At 33.3% G+C, this 24,443-nt stretch overlaps 1 long non-coding RNA gene across 1 annotated transcript; it reads left to right on the forward strand.

The window, feature by feature from the left end:
• Positions 1 to 8,007: 8,007 nt before the first annotated feature.
• LOC139525976 (uncharacterized) lies at positions 8,008 to 23,773 on the forward strand. Its single transcript, XR_011665070.1, has 2 exons — positions 8,008 to 8,202; positions 23,493 to 23,773. It is a non-coding gene; the product is annotated as an uncharacterized lncRNA (long non-coding RNA).
• Positions 23,774 to 24,443: the final 670 nt, after the last annotated feature.

Here is a 24,443-nt window from a genome sequence, read left to right on the forward strand (position 1 = left end):
ACCACCAGAGACATGAACACAAGTGAAAATCCTTTTCTAAAAGGTGCAACGTACAACAAACGTATTATAAGTTAATAGGTAACGAATAGGTAACAGGGTATTAAGCGAGCGCTGGAACGGGTTCATGCGCTCTAATAGGGTCATTTCATCTCTAAGAACACATTGTTACCACCAGAGACATGAACACTATTAAAAAACGATTTATTTCAAGGTGCAACGTATACCTCGTGCATTAAAAGCAAATAAGGAACGAATAAGAAGCAGGGTATTAACTGAGCGCTGGAACGAGTACATACGCGCTAATAGGGGTATTTCATCTAAAAGAACACATTATTACCACCAGAGATATGAACTGAATTAAAAATCCTTTTCTAAAAGATGCAACGTACAACAAACGTAATATAAGTGAATAGGTAACAAATAGGTAACAGGGTATTAAACGAGCGCTGGAACGGGTACATGCACACTAATAGGGTCATTTCATCTCTAAGAACACATTGTTACAACAAGAGACATGGAGACAATTAAAAATCCTTTTCTAAAAGGTGCAACATACAACAAACGTATTATAAGTGAATAGGTAACGAATAGGTAACGAATAGGTAACAGGGTATTAAACGAGCGCTGGAACGGGTTCATGCGCTCTAATAGAGTCATTTTATCTCTGAGAAGACATTTTTACCACCAGAGACATTGACACAATTGAAAATTCTTTTCTAAAAGGTGCAACGTACAACAAACGTATTATAAGTGAATTGGTAATGAATAGGTAACGAATAGGTAACAGGGTATTAACCGAGCGCTGAAACCAGTTCAAGCGCGCTAATAGGGTCATTTCATCTCTAATTACACATTGTTACCACCAGAAACATGAACACAAGTGAAAATCCTTTACTTAAAGGTGCAACTTACAACAAACGTATTTAAAGCGAATAAGTAACGAATAGGTAACGAATAGGTAACAGGGTATTAACCGAGCGCTGGAACGGGTACATATGCGCTAATAGGGTAATTTCATCTCTAAGAACACATTGTTACCACCAGAGACATGAACACAATTGAAAATCCTTTTCTAAAAGGTGCAACGTACAACAAACGTATTATAAGTGAATAGGTAACGAATAGGTAACAGGGTATTAAGCGAGCGCTGGAACGGGTTCATGCGCTCTAATAGGGTCATTTCATCTCTAAGAACACATTATTACCACCAGAGACATGAACACTATTAAAAAACGATTTATTTCAAGGTGCAACGTATACCTCGTGCATTAAAAGCAAATAAGGAACGAATAAGAAGCAGGGTATTAACTGAGCGCTGGAACGAGTACATACGCGCTTATAGGGGTATTTCATCTAAAAGAACACATTATTACCACCAGAGATATGAACTGAATTAAAAATCCTTTTCTAAAAGATGCAACGTACAACAAACGTAATATAAGTGAATAGGTAACAAATAGGTAACAGGGTATTAAACGAGCGCTGGAACGGGTACATGCACACTAATAGGGTCATTTCATCTCTAAGAACACATTGTTACCACAAGAGACATGGAGACAATTAAAAATCCTTTTCTAAAAGGTGCAACATACAACAAACGTATTATAAGTGAATAGGTAACGAATAGGTAACGAATAGGTAACAGGGTATTAAACGAGCGCTGGAACGGGTTCATGCACTCTAATAGGGTCATTTCATTTCTAAGAACACATTGTTACCACCAGAGACATGAACACAATTAAAAAACGATTTATTTCAAGGTGCAACGTATACCTCGTGCATTAAAAGCAAATAAGGAACGAATAAGTAGCAGGGTATTAACTGAGCGCTGGAACGAGTACATACGCGCTAATAGGGGTATTTCATCTAAAAGAACACATTGTTACCACCAGAGACACGGACACCATTGAAAATACTTTTCTGAAAGGTGCAACGTACAACAAACGTATTATAAGTGAATAGGTAACGAATAGGTAACGAATAGGTAATAGGGTATTTACCGAGCGCTGGAACGGGTCCATGCGCGCTAATAGGGTAATTTCATCTCTAAGAACACATTGTTACCACAAAAGACATGGAGACAATTAAAAATCCTTTTCTAAAAGGTGCAACATACAACAAACGTATTATAAGTGAATAGGTAACGAATAGGTAACAGGGTATTAAGCGAGCGCTGGAACGGGTTCATGCGCTCTAATGGGTCATTTCATCTCTAAGAACACATTGTTACCACCAGAGACATGAACACAATTAAAAAAACGATTTATTTCAAGGTGCAACGTATACCTCGTGCATTAAAAGCAAATAAGGAACGAATAAGTAGCAGGGTATTAACTGAGCGCTGGAACGAGTACATACGCGCTAATAGTGGTATTTCATCTAAAAGAACACATTATTACCACCAGAGATATGAACTGAATTAAAAATCCTTTTCGAAAAGGTGCAACGTACAACAAACGTATTATAAGTGAATAGGTAACGAATAGGTAACAGGGTATTTATCGAGCGCTGGAACGGATACATACGCGCTAATAGGATCATTTCATCTCTAAGAACACATTCTTACCACCAGAGACATAAACACAATTAAAAAACGATTTATTTCAATGTGCAACGTATACCCCGCGTATTAAAAGCGAATCAGGAACGAAAAAGTAACAGGGTATTATCCGAGCGCTGGAACAGGTACAAATGCGCTAATAGAGTTATATCACCTGTAATAACCCAAATCTACCACCAGAGACAACAAAACAATTAAAAATCATGTTTTAAAAGGTGCAACGTATGATACACGTATTACAAGCGAATTATAAGCGAGTTATGGAACGAATTCAACAAGGTAATAGCATGCTCCGAAACGATGTAGACCCTGCTTACATGTTTAACCCCACCACATTATGTTAGTATGTGCCTGTCCCTAGACAAGAGCCTGAAATTAAGTAGTTATCGTTTGTTTTTGTGTTACATATATCCGTTTATTTTTTGGTATATGAAATACGGCCGTCAGTTTTGTTGTTTGAATTGTGTGAGGTTGTCATGTCTGGGCCTTTTATAGGTGACTACACGGTTTAGGCTATGCTCATTGTGGAAGGCCGTACAGTGACCTATAGTTGATAATTTCTGTGTCATGTTGGTCTATTGTGGAGTGTTGTTTCGTATCGAACATGAAGTAAAAGGATCGGTTGAGCACACACACATATAAATAGGTCATAAAAAGATCATTTTACCTCAACCAATTCAGAACTATTACCATATGTAAGACTATTAACAACTAGATTTGTAATTGCTAGCAATAATGGAAGGCACCCCTTCCCCCTATTACCAGGTGAGCGGCAGCCATTTTGACAATTCCAAAGTCAAAGAGAGCATCTACAGATGTCTAGTAACATTTTTGCAAAGTTTCATTAAGTTTGAACATTTTTAATTTTTGATATTTTTGCTGTTTCCATGGTTACGGCGGCCATTTTGAAAATTCTAACTTCAAAATCCAACTCTGCCTATGCCAGTTACCATTCCTGTAAAGTCTCATCCAGTTTGCGGAAAATTCTTATTTTTGAAATTTTTGACCTTTTTGCATTGTTTCCATGGTAACAAGACCTATTTTGGAAATTCCAACTCCAATGTTGCTCATCATTACTGTGAAGTTTCATGGAGTTTTGAGCATTTTTAGAATTTTGAAAATTTTGGTGTAGTTTCCATGGCAACATAGTAGTTCCAATGATCGCCAAAATCATCCAACACCTGTATATAGTGGGCACCTACATTGTAACGAATAGGGAATAGGGAATAGGTAACGAATAGGTAACGAATAGGGAATAGGGAATAGGTAACGAATAGGCAACGAATAGGGAATAGGGAATAGGTAACGAATAGGTAACGAATAGGGAATAGGGAATAGGTAACGAATAGGTAACGAATAGGGAATAGGGAATAGGTAACGAATAGGTAACGAATAGGGAATAGGGAATAGGTAACGAATAGGCAACGAATAGGGAATAGGGAATAGGTAACGAATAGGAATAGGGAATAAGTAACCAACTTGACGCCCATCCAACAACTGTATTTTAGAATAAATGTGTTTAGTTCCGATGCAAAGACCTTATCAGTGACTCAATATTAACGCCAAAATATGCAATCTTTAATGACTTGACAACAGTATCGTAATTATATCCCTTCTTAATAAGTTTATTCAAAGGTTTTGTAAGTTTCTGAGGTGAATACTGACACCTTTGTGCTTTATAAAGAATATTACCATAAAAAATTGGATGTGAAATACCTGAACGTATTAGAAGTCTGCATGTTGAGCTATATTTACGAATGATGTCTTTATACCGATGATAAAATTTAGTAAATGTTTTGACTAGTTTGTGATATCGAAAACCCTGGTGTAATAATTTTTCAGTAATACATAAATTTCTCTCGTTAAAATCGAAAACATTGTTACATACACGAGCGAATCGTACAAGTTGAGATATATAAACACCGTAAGATGGTGACAAGGGAACGTCACCATCTAAAAACGGATAAATAAAGAGCCTGATTTGCTTTTTGATCATGTTGATGTCATATTATCAATATGTTTATCCCGTTTTAAGTTTGATTGAGTTATGCCAAATATTTTGTAGAGTCAACTTTTTCTAGAGTTTCATTGCATGTGTAATTAGTAAGTGAAGTCTAAAGGTTTTCGCTTTTGTGTTGGGATTCAATTTGTTGCATTTATCACATATGGGATGAAAATCGGCATGAGCCAGTCCCGTTCCAATCTGCTGGCCGCTTCCAATTCAGACCGTAATTTATGTGTCATATGGGTTTTAAATTTCCATATAAATAATGCTGTCATATAGGATTTTTATTCTATTTTGTTTTACTTAACTATTTAAACTATGATATAGCGCCGGCATTTGGCGGTCCCACTCACTGGCCATCTACAACGATGCAGCCTTAATGACTATTATTTAAGTAAAACTGGTAGCAAGAAAAAAATCCGAAATACAAATAAAACATGTCACCTGTTATGTAAAATAATGAAGATTATCAGATGCAACCAGATGCTCCGCAGGGCGCAGCTTTATACGACCGCAGAGGTTGAACCCTGAACGGTTGGGGCAAGTATGGACACAACATTCAAGCTGGATTCAGCTCTAAATTTGGATTGTGATTAAATAGTTGACACAGCATAGGTTTCTGACACAGAATGAATGTGGTCTAATGAACTTAAAAAAAAAAATTTGCCTTTGAGCAATTCACTATGCTGTTGAATATTAATCCTCTCAAAAAAATGTTTGAAGAAATTTTCTTTTTATTTATGAAATCTGAAATGAAAAAGATTTTTTCACATCCCCCTTTCCCTTATTTCAAAACTGATCTCAATTCAAATTTCTAATGAAGTTTGCAACAATAACTACTCATTTAAATACATCATAAAATATTAAAATGTAAAAAAAGTGCTTGCAATCACTGAATGGTAAAGATTGTTTTAATCTATCAGTTGGTAGTAAAAGTGAATATACATTGTATATTGTATAAAACAATGATTTAAGTTGATTAACTACAATTCTGGACAAAGAAAGATAACTCCAATTGAAATCCAATTGGAATGTCTTGCTATTGCACAATATTGTGCAATTAGATATTTCTTGCTATTGTGCAATACTGTGCAATTGAAAATATTTGCTATTGCACAATACTGTGCAATTGAAGATTTCTTGCTATTGCACAATACTGTGCAATTGAAGATTTCTTGCTATTGCTGAACACTGTGCAATTGAAAATTTCTTGCTATTGCACAATACTTAATATAATAATTTTGGATCCTGATTTGGACCAACTTGAAAACTGGGCCCATAATCAAAAATCTAAGTACATGTTTAGATTCAGCATATCAAAGAGGCCCAAGAATTCAATTTTTGTTAAAATCAAACTTAGTTTAATTTTGGACCCTTTGGACTTTAATGTAGACCAATTTTAAAACGGGACCAAAAATTAAGAATCTACATACACAGTTAGTTTTGGCATATCAAAGAACCCCAATTATTCAATTTTTGATGAAATCAAACAAAGTTTAATTTGGACCCCGATTTGGACCAACTTGAAAACTGGGCCAATAATAAAAAATCTAAGTACATTTTTAGATTCAGCATATCAAAGAACCCCAAGGATTCAATTTTTGTTAAAATCAAACTAAGTTTAATTTTGGACCCTTTGGACCTTAATGTAGACCAATTTGAAAACGGGACCAATAATTAAGAATCTACATACACAGTTAGATTCGGCATATCAAAGAACCCCAATTATTCAATTTTTGATGAAATCAAACAAAGTTTAATTTTGGACCCTTTGGGCCCTTTATTCCAAACTGTTGGGACCAAAACTCCCAAAATCAATACCAACCTTCCTTTTATGGTCATAAACCTTGTGTTTAAATTTCATAGATTTCTTTTTACTTATACTAAAGTTATGGTGCGAAAACCAAGAAAAATGCTTATTTGGGTCCCTTTTTGGTCCCTAATTCCTAAACTGTTGGGATCTAAACTCCCAAAATCAATACCAACCTTCCTTTTGTGGTCATAAACATTGTGTTTAAATTTCATTGATTTCTATTTACTTAAACTAAAGTTATTGTGCGAAAACCAAGAATAATGCTTATTTGGGCCCTTTTTTGGCCCCTAATTCCTAAACTGTTGGAACCAAAACTCCCAAAATCAATCCCAACCTTTCTTTTGTGGTCATAAACCTTGTGTCAAAATTTCATAGATTTCTATTAACTTAAACTAAAGTTATAGTGCGAAAACCAAGAAAATGCTTATTTGGGCCCTTTTTGGCCCCTAATTCTTAAAATGTTGGGACCAAAACTCCCAAAATCAATCCCAACCTTCCTTTTGTGGTCATAAACCTTGTGTTTAAATTTCATTGATTTCTATTTACTTAAACTAAAGTTATTGTGCGAAAACCAAAAATAATGCTTATTTGGGCCCTTTTTTGGCCCCTAATTCCTAAACTGTTGGAACCAAAACTCCCAAAATCAATCCCAACCTTTCTTTTGTGGTCATAAACCTTGTGTCAAAATTTCATAGATTTCTATTCATTTTTACTAAAGTTAGAGTGCGAAAACTAAAAGTATTCGGACGACAACGACGACGACGACGACGACGACGCAGACGACGACGCCAACGTGATAGCAATATACTTACTTATAGTTACTTATAGTTGATTTCCAGTACAGGATCCCTCAAGGTTCCTCTTCACCAGACTCGTAATTTAATGTATTTCTTATACTATTTTGACCGTGACTTCCGGATATTTCTGCTCTATAGTCATTATAGTATAATTCTTCGTCTGACCAATATTTGTCTAGTCGATTTTTGAATGAATTTATCGATGGTGACTTTGTTATTTTATCTGGTAGTTTGTTCCAGGTTTTAGCAATTCTAACAGAGAAAGAGTGTTTACGGATATTAGATTGGAATCTTTGATGAACTACTTTATTGCTGTTGGTCCTACTACTACATCTTTGTTGAGAATCTTCTGCTTTTCTTAAAAATGAGCTAACTTCTTTGTCGTAGTATCCATTCATTGTTTTGAAGGTTTCGATCATGTCTCCTCTTATTCTCCTATAGGATAATGTAGGTAAGCCTAGTTTTTTTAGTCTCTCTGGGTAGCTCATGTCAAATTTTACGGTCGTATAAAAACTAGACATGAAAATATGATGTGTGATTTTTGTTTAATGATCCGTTATCATATAAGGCAGCGAGAAAAGTTGAATGTGGTATTTGGGTTTATCTGAAGGGAGATCTTCTGCTTGAAGGTCAATAAGCAGTTCTCTCGCTGCAAAAATAGTCCAAGAAATTAAAAGGAACAATTTAATAAACAACTAAATTCTTCGTCAAAATAGAACCAGAATTTAATAATAATTAAAAATATTTATATTAAAATAGGAAAATAAGAAACAGGGATTTCTTCCAGTTAAATAGTTGATAAAGCTTTCTGCTATATCCTTCCGCACAATTTGGAAGAAAAAAGTCTCTTGATTTTTTTTCGAAGGTGACTTCCAAACAGAAGAGAATGTCAGCATTACAAGGAGTATATAGAGGCATCTTTCGCCGAACATCAACTTTTGCTTTAGTGTTTTGCACTGGTGGATTAGTTTATGCAATGTATCTGGACAAGGCGCTTGACAGCGTGTTTAGAAACATGAATAAAGGGGTAGGTTTGCTGTTCCAATGAGACCCACTGATGTTACCATAGATCTATAGTAGATAGGGTCATGATTTACAATGGATGGTTTGACATCAAACAACTACTGACAATCAATATTCTTCAATTGTGGTATAGACACATGAGTTTGTATTTTGTATTGTTTTTTTGGGAAAGGGGGGGGGGGGGGGGGGGGGGGGGGGCATAACTTATTAACTAACAAATGTAGTTCTATTCCACAAATCACAAAAAACTAGCTAAATATAAATATAACACACAAATATGTCTGTATGATACTATCTGTATTTTACAGCAATCAATATTGACCGAAAGCTAGTGGTTTTAATAGACAAATGATGGTATCACGCCCAATACACTTTCGCACCCTACACGTTCGCACCTCGCACGTTTGCACCCAAGGTCCGTAGCACTCTACACGTTCAGCCCAATTTTAATTCAAATTCCAGTTGAATAATTGGAAAATCATGATCATCAGTCAGGGGCATTACTTAAACAAGTAATTTTTTTTAGTTACTTATATAGGTAATTTTTGTTTTAAAAAATTATAAAATAACTCAATAGAGTTATTTTAAATTTCAATAGAAGCATGGACTAAATGTAGTTTTCATGAATTTTTTAAAGCATTTTATATCATAAAATGAAGAATTTATTAGATTTAAGAGGAGTATAGAGATTAAGGGTGTCTTTAAAAATAATGAAAAAAATATTACTTGAATAAGTTATTGTATACATCTTTGAAAAAATTAGTAATAACACTTATTTAAGGAACATATGTAATTGTTTTGGGTTACAAATAATAAATAACTTCAAGTCTTAATTAATTCACAAGTTTCTATCTATTTATATCTGTCCACCTTGAAGATTGTTGTGGAAAATGATATTTGAATAGTCCCAAGAGACCAATGTTTGACCCAAAAGCGTCGATATGAAAGATAAGTGCGTCAGAAAGGCAATTAGTGTTTCAGAAAGATTAGATTTCATATTTCATGGGAAAAATAACCAGATGACCGTAACAATTTGTTAAAGCTAGTAAAATCTGTATAGTTGGACACCTATAAAAATAATATTTAGAAAAGTTACTTATATAAGTAATATTTAAAATAGCCTCGTTTTCAACATTACTTGTATAGGTAATTTTAAATGTTACTTGTTTAAGTAATGCCCCTGACTGATCATGATGATTGTTGTTTTAAATTGCGTTGGTGTAAATACTGAATGTATTTATAGCTTGGTTAGCTGCGGAACCGTAGCTCTTAGGTCCTTATGTTATTTTTTGACTATTTGCGGACCATCTATGTTATTTTTTGACTATTTGCGGACCATAGATGGTCCGCAAATAGTCAAAAAATAACATAAGGACCTAAGAGCTACGGTTCCGCAGCTATAGCTTGGTATGAGTAAAACATTGAAGATTTTAAATGAAAAACACAAAAGATAATTGTTTTCAACAGCTTGGTCCCTTTGATCTGAAACAATAAAACAATAAAATATAGCAATACACTATTATAACCAAAACATGATAAAATTTATTCTACACACAAAAAAAAAACGAAGTCAGAATCTCACTTCATTTTGAAACAAGTCAATGAAACAAAGTTATAGCAATACACCATGTACACTAACCAAAACATGATTAAGACTTATTCAACTAAAAATAAAACGTTGACAGAATCCCACTTTATTTAGAAATAGAACAGTCAGAGATATAACTCTTTAGGATTATTACAGAAAATAACTTGTGTGTGTTATTACAGATACTTTCATGAGTTGTCTACTCTTTATTCCTTAAATTTTCTAAATCTGTAATAACATATGCTTGTTATTTGTAAAATTATTTCATTGCGCAGAAACTAAATGCATAGCCATGATAGCCATGATAGCCTTGATAACTAATTTTTTTGGGAAAGACGGCTTCAAGCCGTCAATCCCCTATGGGGTTGACCAGAGTGACATTCCCTCACATCATTCATTTTGTTTTTATAGTGTTGAAAACACCCCAACAAATCTTACTGAGATTGATGAGATGGGGAGACACAAATGAATAGATTGACTTCAAACACTTTTTTACACATTTCCCTTCTGTTTCTCTCGAAATTATCGTATATTGAGCTCTCCTTTACTCTATTTACGTTTCTTTTACAATCTGGAAAAATCAGTATGACGAGATATTCTAAATATATCCAACCTACATTATATTTTATAGTGACGTCATTGTTGGAATGCCACACTACGCAGAAGCAGGGATATCCTTCACAGGTTATTTAAATCATTCTCAAAGATTGTGTACCAATTAAAAATGGTATTTAACAGGCTATTATTTGAACTTGGAATTATTTTCAATTATGGAATTTGCATAATTTCTTGTGTTTAAATTTTTTAAATAAATTTCCATGTTTATTCGGTATCATAATCTTTTGAGCGGTTAATAACACTTTCCATACAATGTATTTTGGTTAGATAGTGTTGTGCACGGCACAGTACATTCTATTGAAAATATACTATTTTCTTTGTAATAGAAAGTGTTGTGCGCAGCACAGAACATTTCAGTACAGAATAAACATGGAATTTATTAAAAATTTCAATAACAAGAAATCAAGCAAATTCCATAATTAAAAATAATTCCAAGTTCAAATAATAGCCTGTTATTTGTTAAATTTAAACATAATTAAATTATGTTTGCTGATTCAAACATCAACATTCAATACTTTAATTTTTAGGTCAACAACTTTCAAAGTAAACAAAGTCTGAGGGGCTAAATGAGATTGGGGAGAGAAACGATTTTTTTCATTTTTTTCTGTAAAACTCTGTTTTGAGAATCTTCCTCCAATTCAGGAGCACCTCAATTTTGAGTAATTATCCACTAAAATAAACACTTAAAATGTGACATTTAGTATATTGTATATGATAAGTAGTCTTCCATTAAAACTAAGTTTTGTGTACCAACATAATCATTGTAATGGTAACAAAAAAAATTAAATAATAAATGTTGCATTTTTTAGTTTAAACCTATTTATTCATGAAATTTTACAAATATTTCAAAATGTCGGATTTGGAAACAAGTTTCACACAGTTTACATCAATCATATTGGTTTTTTATTAGTACCTGTATCCCTGTGATGAGAGTTGTAACTGGGAACTTTATCAATGGAAATTTAAAACTGAATAGATTTTTCAGTCCTAACTTTGTTAAGAAAAAAATTAAAAATCTTAAGAGTACTGTCACAAAAAATGGAAAATGGCCCTAGCCTGCAGTTCAGTCGTACACTATTAAGATTTCAAAAAATATTGTAGTTGTTGTTAAATGACAGATTTCAACTAGTTTTTTATACGACCGCAAAAATTGAAAAAATTTTGGTCGTATATTGGTATCACGTTGGCGTCGTCATCGTCGTCGTCCGAATACTTTTAGTTTTCGCACTCTAACTTTAGTTTAAGTCAATAGAAATCTATGAAATTTAAACACAAGGTTTATGACCACAAAAGGAAGGTGGGGATTGATTTTGGGAGTTTTGGTCCCAACAGTTTAGGAATTAGGGGCCAAAAAGGGCCCAAATAAGCATTTTCTTGGTTTTCCCACTATAACTTTAGTTTAAGTAAACAGAAATCTATGAAACTTTGACACAAGGTTTATGACCACAAAAGAAAGGTTGGGATTGATTTGGGGAGTTTTGGTTCCAACAGTTTAGGAATTAGGGGCCAAAAAAGGGCCAAAATAAGCATTATTCTTGGTTTTCGCACAATAACTTTAGTTTAAGTAAATAGAAATCAATTAGATTTAAACACAAGGTTTATGATCACAAAAGGAAGGTTGGGATTGATTTTGGGAGTTGAGGTCCCAACAGTTTAGGAATTAGGGGCCAAAAAGGGGCCAAAATAAGCATTTTTCTTGGTTTTCGCACCATAACTTTAGTACAAGTAAATAGAAATCTATGAAATTTAAACACAAGGTTTACGACCATAAAAGGAAGGTTGGGATTGATTTTGGGAGTTTTGGTCCCAACTGTTTAGGAAAAAGGGGCCCAAAAGGTCCAAAATTAAACTTTGTTTGATTTCATCAAAAATTGAATAATTGGGGTTCTTTGATATGCCGAATCTAACTGTGTATGTAGATTCTAAATTTTTGGTCCCGTTTTCAAATTGGTCTACATTAAGGTCCAAAGGGTCCAAAATTAAACTAAGTTTGATTTTAACAAAAATTGAATTCTTGGGCTTCTTTGATATGCTGAATCTAAACATGTACTTAGATTTTTGATTCAGGGATCTCCATGGCCTGTTTAACGATGGCGCCCCGCCATCGTTCAAATGTCTTGCGCCATCGTCAAATGACTCGCGCCATCGTTAAATTGTCTTCCGCCATTGTTCAAAACTTCATTGTTTTTTGTAGCCCGACGCCATTTTTTTATCAATTATAATCAAATGCATGTAATTGCATAACCCTTAGGCTTTTTATGTTATAATCCAATACAGTTCTAACGCCTGAGGGATATCCGGATTAAGATCACTAATCACTTGTACCTGAGCTTGTACAGGTAGATCAACAAACCAGACAGGAGAATACTATCTGAGGATAGACGATCCATTTGTCGAATTAATCAACTACCGTATTTATTCTATTTAAAGCCGGTAATGGGTTCTGAATTTGACAGTGTCCATGAAAAATAAGCTCCACATCATACATAACAATTACCAAAAATACAAGAAATCTACATGGGGACCTTCATGACAGCTTTTGGTCATGCTCAACTAAGGGGGGACCATGAAGACTTGACATTTGAATGGTTAAAAAACGGCAATAAATGAAAATATTGATACTTCTAATTCTATAATGAAAATTCAAATAAATATAATTCTAATTAACGCCCCGTACCGAAAATTGTGCGTTCAGAACTTTTGACTTCTAATAAACACCCCCATTTTGTAGTTAAGAAAATGAAATCGACCTGGTCACTCAGAAACATGAAACGGAAAATCAATATAAATGCCCATGTTTTAATCCACTCCAATAATCCAACACAGTGTGAACAAATTCCAAAAATAGATCTGTCAGTTAAACAGTACGCTGTTGAAATTATGTTCCATTGATGTGCACGCTTATTCATTCGAAAATTTTAACAAACTATTTGATATTACCGATAAACGCTACTTATAGATTATGGAGACAATAAAACACGTGAATGTTACTATAGTCTGTTTCAACAAAATTCAGGTAAAGGTCAATGAAGTAAGGTACGAAATTCGTTTCTCTAATTGACGCCCCCCTTTCGGAAATTGTCTTCGCCCCCAGGGCGTTTATTAGAATAAATACGGTAAGTTTCAGCAAATGATTATGATAATTTAGATTAAATAAATAAATTAATAATCCAGTTACAAAGAAAACAGTTTAACAAGTCGAACACGTGCTTTATTTTGACCTACGCAATCAGCATCCCCCTTTTTTAAGAAGTACAAAATAAGACGCAAAACAGTAAATATTATTTCATCGCAAATAACTCCAGTACTGCTGTAACGATAATTTAGAATTACTTTAAAAGTTAAAAAGTAAAAACTTTAAAAATATTTCCTGTAAAGAAATATCGTATCGTAATTCCGAATTCATTTCGTATATTACAATCAAATTGATACATCCGCGTTTCCGGTTTCTATTCAGACTCGAAAGATGCATGTTGCACAGCATCAATTTGCCAGATAAAGTCATTAAAAACCTTTTCATTTGTCAACATTTGCTTTAAAAATCTCTTTAACCTTTTACATAACCCGTACGAATCGTTTTGTTGTTGCTGCAAATCAGCCATACCGGAAATGGGTTCTGAATTTGACAGTGTCCATGAAAAATAAGCTCCACATCATACATAACAATTGTCAATTACCAAAAATACAAGAAATCTACATGGGGACCTTCATGACAGCTTTTGGTCATGCTCAACTAAGGGGGGACCATGAAGACTTGACATTTGAATGGTTAAAAAACGGCAATAAATGAAAATATTGATACTTCTAATTCTATAATGAAAATTCAAATAAATATAATTTAAATAAGCAATGAATTAGCATGTTCACCATTCCTTGTATGGAGGGATAAAATACTTTCGATCGCGCTACACAGTACAGCGTAGACACGGTTTGTAATGGTGAAAGTTCCTCCATCGTTCAATTTTCATCCATGGAGATCCCTGTGATTATGGGCCCAGTTTTCAAGTTGGTCCAAATCAGGATCCAAAATTATTATATTAAGTATTGTGCAATAGCAAGAAATTTTCAATTGCACAGTATTCAGCAATAGCAAGAAATCTTCAATTGCACAGTTATGTGCAATAGCAGAAAATTTCGATTGCACAGTATTGCGCAATAGCAAGAAATCTTCAATTGCACAGTATTGTGCAATAGCAAGTATTTTCAATTGCACAGTATTGCGCAATAGCAAGAAATATATATTTGCACAACATTGCGCAATAGCAAGAAATTTTCAATTGGAGTTATCTTTCTTTGTCCAGAGTAGAAGTTGAATCAACTTAAATCATTGTTTTATACAATATACAATGTATATGGACCATAATTTGGTATTCAGCCTTTGGTTTCTTTTGGTATCCTTTTTCATAAGTTCTAAAACTTTAACTTTTATTCTGTGGGTTGTGTTGGTGTTAGAATAGTATTAATGGAACAATTGAGTTTTTCAAGAAAAAATTAATACATTTTGATTCACCGTTTACGTGACAGGAAACCAAACAGGAAACCAATCTTTATTTTCTTTATTTTGCATAATATATTTCAAAAGACATAAATGAACACCATTACTAGTGTTACTTGCTTCATGTTAATATTTAAAATCTATTTTCAATGTTAAATTAAAGTTTTTTTTAAACGCGACAGGAAACCGTAAGAAACCGAAAGCATTTTTTAAGTTTTATTTTATTGCAAAATCTGCTTTAAATAATCTGAACAGTATACTTTTTCTTAAAATCCATCTTTAATGTAACAGTATTATAAAACTCCTTAATGTGTGCTTGTTTTGAAAACAATTAGTACAATTTATTCAGAAATTTCCATTTTTTCTTCATTGATACAGGATACCATAATCGTTGTATCTTGATGTTTAAGCCAAAAAAATGTATTTATATTTGGTTTTGAAATTCCAGTTATATACAATTCATTCCAAATCATTGGCAATGTAAAATTCTTTAAATCCAGTAAAGAAAAAAACTTTTAACTTGAAATTAAAATCTTTAAAATAGGCACCATGTGATATTTGTGACCTGTACACGATCTACATGGTTTCTACATTTTAACCTACTTTAGTGGGCTAAAATCAATAAAGTACTTCCTTTCAAGTCATGCCTGGTAAAAGTTTACTTCTCCCTTGACAATTTTTTTGCTTTCTGATAAGTGTTTGCAGAACATGAATAAAAAAAAATAATTAAAAATTGTGACAAAGATACCAACTTTGTACATTCCAAGTGTAACGGTATATTAACATGTATTTTTTATTAAATTATATTTATTCACCTAAAATATCCAGTAATATTTACTGCTGAAGTAAAATCATTCCAACGAGCATTGGTACAATGATAAGAGACGTAATTTCGATTGAATTTTCCAAGGACTCTTTACATCGTTATCGGGAAACGAAGTGTGTTCTAACGTCTGTCAAATCTGAAATCGATTTTGTCAAGTCATTGGGCATTTATTTTCACACAGGATCATATGTAACATTATGCACATAGGAAAAATAATAGACCCCCGGCGCCAGAGCTTCAGATAAGAATTCACAAATTGGGTTTTTTACCCACCATTTTCTTATACAATTGGGTGATAAAGTTTTTAAAGCAATTGCTTTTATGTCGTCGCGTATGGCCATCTTTCTGACCCAGATCAGAGACTCCGCCCAGATCAAGCCATAGTATTTTGTTAAACAGGCTCCTGGTCAGTCATTCTTTAACACCTATGTATGTTTTCTAATGCAATACATAGCTTGAAACTTTAAAAAAAAGTTAGTGGATTTAAGAAGTTTCAGAATATGTTCTTGTAGATGTATTTTTGTATTTAAAGGGTCAACCGTTTGACTATCAAATAACATAGAAGTCCGAGTGAAAAAAAGTACATTTTTATAAATGCGCTTCCGTTTTCCGCCGTTCGTACGATGTTTCAACAAAATATGGATTCATTTCAGTTGTTGATTTAGTATTGAAAATTTAACTGAATTATCTCCTAATAAATACGGTTTTATATGTTTAATTTGTGTTTCTTTAAGAGGTCAGGTGCTCTTGTTCATTCATAAAATTATCGTTCATTCATACATTTATCGTAAAATCAAAATCACTACACAGGTTAATGCGTAGTGTCAAATTATAAATAGACAAACTTTATTTGCGCAAATAATTTAGCGGAACGAAACCCTTGTTGAAAACACTTAACAATAAGTTCGTTTTCCTTTTCTGTCAAAACTCCGTAATATTTATCGATCACCTTACTAATGAAATGGACCCGTCCAAACGTAGTAGATGCCAAGTCGGTCCAGATGAAGAGATATTTACAATTTGGAATTTTCTAGTTTATTAATACATAGATTGAAAAAAGTACGTCTTTTTAAATATCATGATCAAAACTGGGTTTGCATAACAAATGTCAGATGAAACCATTATCCTCGTCTTTTCAGTGAACAAGTCTACTACGTTTGTTGACACTCGACGGTCCACCGTGTTAGCAATTTTATTTCACATGTTTTCGAAATATTGAAGATCATTTTTCGCAATGTTTCCTGAAAATTGATAAATATCAAAGCAACGTAGAGCTGTTTGTTCTTGTTCGTATAATAAAATTGAGAATGGAAATGGGGAATGTGTCAAAGAGACAACAACCCGACCATAGAAAAACATACAACAGCAGAATTAATGTCACCAACAGGTCTTCAATGCAGCGAAAAATTCCCGCACCCGGAGGCGTCCTTCAGCTGGCCCCTATACAATATATATACTAGTTTAGTGATAACGATTTAATGTCATGTTTGTCTGTGATGACCCCCCTTTTCGGGATTGCATGAGAATTGTAGTTATCTCGTACCCACATGCACTTGTTTCTATCCATAGGAAGGTCGACTATCCATATAAAACTATTTATATGGATAATCGACCTTCCTATGGATAGAAACAAGTGCCTGTGCTCGTACCGCATCAGAAGGACACATATCAACTGAGCAATAATGTTTGGAACTTAGTTTTAAAAATGATGACAAAGTAACATTATGAAAATATTTTTATTAAGCTGAAATATACATTTATTCTTTACATGTTTATGTCTTGTAAGATATTTTATTTCTTTCCCGTTTTTTAACATTTGCGTCTGGAAAGTTGAAATGTTTTAACTTAATCATTTGTGTTAATGGTTAAATATAAATTAATAATGAAAATTGTTAAAATTAAATCAATAAAGGAAATTATTGCCCAGTTACAAACACTACCAGGGGATAATCCATGATGATTTCTTTTTGAGTTATATGTTTCAGCACATGTATATTTGACCCCAACCTTAGCCTGGTAAACGTGGTGTCTCCTTGTGAAATATACAATATATTAAAAATGACTTTCTGCTAAAGTCTTTTAGTTATAAAAAGTTAAAACCTTCTTACTTCTAACTAGACAACACTCATGTCAGGTTTAATTCTTGTATATATGTGGATGAAAAATAAAAGTCCCCAAACATTAACATGACAGCAATTGCTTTTACAGCCTTTAAGGCTTTGATTTAATTGCATTATCAATTCATATTCACCCCTCATGTTAATATCAAATTGGGTTTTTCACCACCAAGCTCCTTAATGTATTGGGTTTTTTCATCAACACAATATTGAATATTTAGGGAATATCAACCCCAGATTTTTTTCCATCTTAAATATGTTTCTTTCTTTGTTTAGCCTGTTTTACTTGGTTTAGGGTTAGGGTTAGGGTTATTTGCTAGCTGTTTCATTTGGTTTATTCACCGAGGAGCAATTGTAGGTTTAATTTGTGTTCCGTTTCAAACCGTCTGCCAGTTTTGTATTTTCTCATATAAACTGATACAAAACGGATATACATGATATATGTGTATTCACAGGCACTCGTCTTATACCTTTATATAATAAATTCTGAGACCAGTGCAGGTCCTGTGTGTGTATATCGGCATTAATTAACGGTAAAATGAAAAAAAATAGTATATAAACTCTAATTATACTTGAATGTTTTTGTTTTATTCCAATTTTCATAAATCTGGGTTAAGTTGTCTTTTATTAGAACTTTTGGTTTCTGATGCTTTATCATGTCATAATTGATTTAGCCTTTCACTTTTTCCAACTGATTTCGTTTTTGAGGAAACCCCGTTTTTATCAGCAATGTTCTCGTTAAGATACGCACACACGCCCGTGTGTTCCATGGACGCTTTCTAAAAACACTGACTGAGTCTTGTTATCTTCATAACTTTCCCTCAGCTTTTCAAAAGAAGCAGAAAACATGCTTCTATTCAATATTTTTACCGGACATTCACTTTCGTTTTAATTCAAAGTATGTTATGATAAATCCCGAGCAATGCGAACAAAATTTGACTACATGACACACGCTTATTGGATAAACCCAGAGAAGATCGAAATGTTTTCAAAAACACGTGTACCTATTGAGCAACGGAAAACTCTAACAGGCACCCATTCAGTTACTTGATGCAGGGATCTATTTTTAGAACGAAAGGACATTTCCAATTATAAATATTATAAAAATAGTTTACGCGACGACTGTAAACAGATAAGGGTAAATAACGCAAATGGTAGCCAATAAAAGTGTTGAGAACTCATGGTTTTGGCATATAATTGGGTTTTCCTTTGAATTAATTGGGTTATTGAACCCTGCAATGTGCAATTGCATTGGGTTTTTTATTATTTGTATTGCGTGATCACGCAAATACGCAGCTTATCTGGAGCTCTGCCCGGCGCAATCTCTTTGAAAATTGTATTTTCCTCTTTTAAACAAGACGAAACAAGTCTACAGATTATGTTTGCTAACATCCCGTTGGAAACAAAAACAATGTTTAGACCTAGTATTTCGTATATCCGGCCGTAATGGCGTGATCACATGTTAGTCACATGTTTCACGTATGACCGGAAATGAATAGACAAACAATTTTTATTAAAAAAAAACGCAATAACTGGACTTCTGTTTCGTGTGAAATGTAACGCATAACGATAACGTCAGTTTCTAAGTTAAACTTAATTATTACGAAGAACAGAACTAGAATGTAGATCCTCTCTGATTTACCTGTTTGAACATCTCGCGAGAGTTCATATTTGCATATTGTTTTTAAGAATTCTATTACAACTAAGCAGATTACATCATCTAAAATCTGCGTTACGAAATCGGACTCTAAAGTAACGCCACTGTTCTTACACCTGCTACAGAAATACTTATAATTCTCGTCATTTTCTTCTGACTATTCTTATTGGTCGATGTTTTTTATTATTTGAAAGCAAAAGTTACGAATTTGCCGGTGACGATTATCTATAAATCAGTCAGCGTTATGCACTTTGAAAGCAAAAAGTAACGCGAGAAACGACACAAAAATACGGTCGTATAATCTTTGAAATTTGTTAATTTCAATTTTTTTTCTAGGGAAGAGTAGCATACACTTGTATGTTGATAAAAATAAAGGCTTCTTTAGATGTTGTTACGACTTTTCTTACAGTAATACACATTTTTATTACTTTTCTATAGTTATAGGAAACGAGCCCAATAGCAAATTATGGTCCATATTCACTTTTACTACCAACTAATAAATTAAAACAATCTTTACATTCAGTGATAACAAGCACTTTTTTTACATTTTAATATTTTATGATGTATTTAAATGAGTAGTTATTGTTGCAAACTCCATTAGAAATTCAAATTGAGATCAGTTTTGGAATAAGGGAAAGGGGGATGTAAAAAAAAATTGGGGAGGGGGGGGGGTCAATTTTTCTCATTTCAGATTTCATAAATAAAAAGAAAATTTCTTCAAACATTTTTTTGAGAGGATTAATATTCAACAGCATAGTGAATTCTCAAAGGCAAAAAAAAAAGTTAAGTTCATTAGACTACATTCATTCTGTGTCAGAAACCTATGCTGTGTCAACTATTTAATCACAATCCAAATTTAGAGCTGAATCCAGCCTGAATGTTGTGTCCATACTTGCCCCAACCGTTCAGGGTTCAACCTCTGCGGTCGTATAAAGCTGCGCCCTGCGGAGCATCTGGTTTTTTCTACCATGTCTACAGTACTGTAAATGGGGAATTTGTCCCCTTATAGGTCAAAGTACGGTCTTCAACACAGAGCATTGGCTCACACCTACATGTACAAAATGTCAAAATGTAACAGCAATGTTTAATTCTAATACAATGAAGAAAATAATTTTAAAATGTTGGGACCTTTAAGAATACTGGTAAACTATAATATGGTATTGATTTTTCTCATTATGGAATGCTGTATGGTTGCCTATAATAATTGCTTACATCCACTTCATTCAGCGAAAGTAGCTGGGCTGCAAAAGCAGCATGGGGTGTCTAAAAGTTTCGGAGAGACTTTTCAGTCAATAGAATTTCAAATTATATAAACTAGGGATCACAGACCTCTTTTTTTCATAATAATACATTGAAATTAACGACATTTGGGTGAATTGCTTTTTATTAAACATGTCACTGCATGTTTTATTAAAATACTTCTGAAATATCAAAAAAAAAAATAGGGGCTCATGCCCATATTTTCTTGAAATAATAATTAATTTTCAAAAATTTTAAATATATTTTATAAAACAGGCACAAGTTTCATGACACCAATTGCAAACAAAAGTTAAACTCGTATATATAGCATTAATTTGACTGATTTATGAATTTTTTTTACCTTCAACATAGCAACAAAAGGGAATTAAATGTACATCTGATTCAGTTTGTGTCAATCAAAACTATCATGACTATATCTATCATATTGTCTGTAGACATATTTCCCCTGGCCCTTCTACCATTTATGCCTTCTACAGTACTAAAGATTGTGAGCAGTAGCATAGAAATCCTTTTTTCAGAATGCTCTTAATCATTTGTTTGTCAATTGTTGGGAGAAAGTTCAATACTCTGATACAGGTTAAATTACCCAGTCTAACTCTAAGGCCGTGTTCACATTGACATAAACTCGGTGTTGTGTTAGTGTAACTCACACATACACTAAACATAATTACGTACCCATTGATAAAACTCAATGTTTACATACACATGTTGTTTAAATCCTGTTTTGTCTACATGCAGTCGATAGTCGATGTAGACCTTGTGTAGGTTAAGTGTACACAAAACTAGGCATTCAGAACTTTAATTTTCCATGTATATTTAAACATTGTTAAAAAAGAAACAAGTTCTATATAAAATTGATACTTATAACGTTTGTTAATAAAGTTCTTTGCAGAAATCACGGGGGGGTCTCAACATGGGATTTTGGGTATAGGTGTGCAGCTGGGATTTTAAAAACACCCCCCATTCATATATTGAATAATTGTGAAATCCCTACCTATACATATATTTCACAGCGAAATCATAACCCATTCATATATTGTGACAGTGTAATTAAATTTAATCAATATCAAAACTTGTGTAAATAAGTTTCAGCAGATGACAAAGAGTTTGGGAAATTCAGTGAAGATCGTTGCACAACAAACTGAAATTTATGACCCATTGATATATCACAATCAGTCAATTACTACCTATTGATATATTTCCTCGGTAAAATTGCACCCCATTGATATATTTGACGGATCAAAAAAGGGACCCATTCCAGCGGCACATATGCATATACCTTTATATAGGAAGAGACCCCCCCGTGGCAGAAATATTTGTCTAAACTTGATATATTTATTTGTTATAAAAACACTTTACGTAGCCTTATCAAGACTCATCCATCAGCATTGCCGAACACACAATTCATTTGAAAAGGTCTTCCCGAATTTTTTTTAAAGTCAAATGGTCGTTCTCTTACTGCTAGAAAAGTTTTCCGAAATTTGAATATAATTGGTTCTACGTAATGAACATTTAACTGACATAATAGTGTACAAGTGTGAACAAATCTTATGTACAGGTAGCTAAACAAGGAGTATATATGTGAACTTATTTAATGCGAAACTAGTGTACATTACATTAAACCAAATGAAAACATGTTTACTGTACACGGCGTTCGGTGTAAACATGGCCTTATATGTACAAACATGACATATGTATCTATACTACATGTACTATTAAATTAGAAGACCTCATTTTGTGCATTTTCCGCATAATTTATTCATCATGGCTCTGTTTCTTATATGTACCATGCACAGTCGCATTTGTCATCCATTATGATTATTCAGTTTGGGGTATTTTGGGAGAAAAACGGAAAAAAAATGTCCGGATATTGTTCATGTTGTTCCGACATCAGACCAAATTTAAGTCATCATGTCATAGACAAGACTTCTGATTTTAAACTTTTCGCTTTATTTTGCATGTACAGTATTACACTATGCTTTTACTCCTATAATACAGTGTAATATATAAGGACTTTCTATATAATATAGCAGTTATCGCCGTGGAGAAGAAACTTTGAATTGATAGTTTATAGCAAATACAGTCACTTTATTTATAATCAATGATAATATACATATATGTTCTTAAATTTTCTTAATAAACAGAAACACAAAAATCATGGAATTTGACAGAAAACAAAAAAATAGGACTTTGGAAAAATGGTGAGGACTTCAAATAATTGTCATGTGTCCAAGTATGACTTTTGATACCTTTTCTGAAATTCTCCAGACATAAAATCTTTGACCAAAATTCCTATTACAACCGTTTACATTTTACATACTTTCAACCAAGCAGACTAAATGCCAGCGATTTCACGGGTGTGTTCTAGTAATTTTGAAACTTAGAGACTGGCATTAAATTAATTTAATTCTGAAAAGTAATCATTCATTGTCATTTTTTGTTTGTATCAGTATGTTTTTGAGTTTAGTATTATGTCCATTTTCACTGAACTAGTAGATTTTAGGGTCAGCTGAGGTATGCCTCCTGGTGCTGGATTTTCTCCCTGCATTGAAGACCCATTGGTGGCCCAGTTGTTTTCTGCACTTTGTTCGGGTTGTTGTCTCTTTGACACATTCCCCATTTCCTTTCTCATGATTATCAATTTTATGTTTAGCATGCTCATTTTATTGTGTTCAAGGTAAAGGTCATGAAGATTTTCCCAGAAGATTTAATGAACAATTTTTTTATTTTCAGAAAATGTATGAAGATGTCCAAGCTTATTACAGTCAAAAGACAGAAGAATGATTTATAAATAGAAACACAAAAATGACTGCTGTGCTGAGCATCAACTTATAAATGGTGTACCAATATGAGGAATTTGATCAGAAATAAACTCAGAAAGATCTGTGCTAATTTTGACAGTCAATTCAGTTGTATTTTGGTGTTAAGCATAACAGTCTTTCATAAAATCTGAATCATCATTATAATTTATGAAGTCACATTGTTTTATTTGGTAATATAATTTATAAAAGAGATATTGATTGATTTTTTCCACTAGTTCTTTGAGTTCTTGTCATTTACATTAAATTATTATTGAAATAGGAACAACATGTAAACACAAAAATCTTAGAAAAACACTGTAGAAGACTGGAAACTCAACACATACATGTAAAAAGTCTTGAAAACTTTGCCAATATAGAAATTAGAAGATGTGGCATGATTGCCAGTGAAACAACTCCACTTGAGATCCAATGATGTAGAAATAAGAAACTGCAGCCTTCAACAATGACCAAAATCATATCGCTCAGTCAGATATATAAGAGGCATAACAAAATGTAAAACATTATGACATAATCAATAAATACAAAACAAATATGACAAACAACCTACCATATTCTAAATCACTTGTTTTTTGTGCCCCTGCCGTCGCTGAAGTGGGCATGTTAAATGTTACCCTTGTCCATCCATACGTCCATAAATTGGTTTTCATTTTTATGGAGCCTACAACTTTTATCACAAAAAGCTGGACATAGGGATAATGATGCAGCGACTAAGGCGGAGCCATTAGCTAGCTTCTATAAAGCTTAATATTTTAGAAAGTGGAAGACCTGGATGCTTCATACTTTGTATATATGGATGCCTCATGTTTTGAAGTTTCCGTCTGTATTATGTCCATTGTCCTTGACCTCATTTTCATGGTTCAGT

The sequence above is a fragment of the Mytilus edulis genome, chromosome 6, assembly GCF_963676685.1.
Source record: "Mytilus edulis chromosome 6, xbMytEdul2.2, whole genome shotgun sequence".
Taxonomy (NCBI): domain Eukaryota; kingdom Metazoa; phylum Mollusca; class Bivalvia; order Mytilida; family Mytilidae; genus Mytilus; species Mytilus edulis.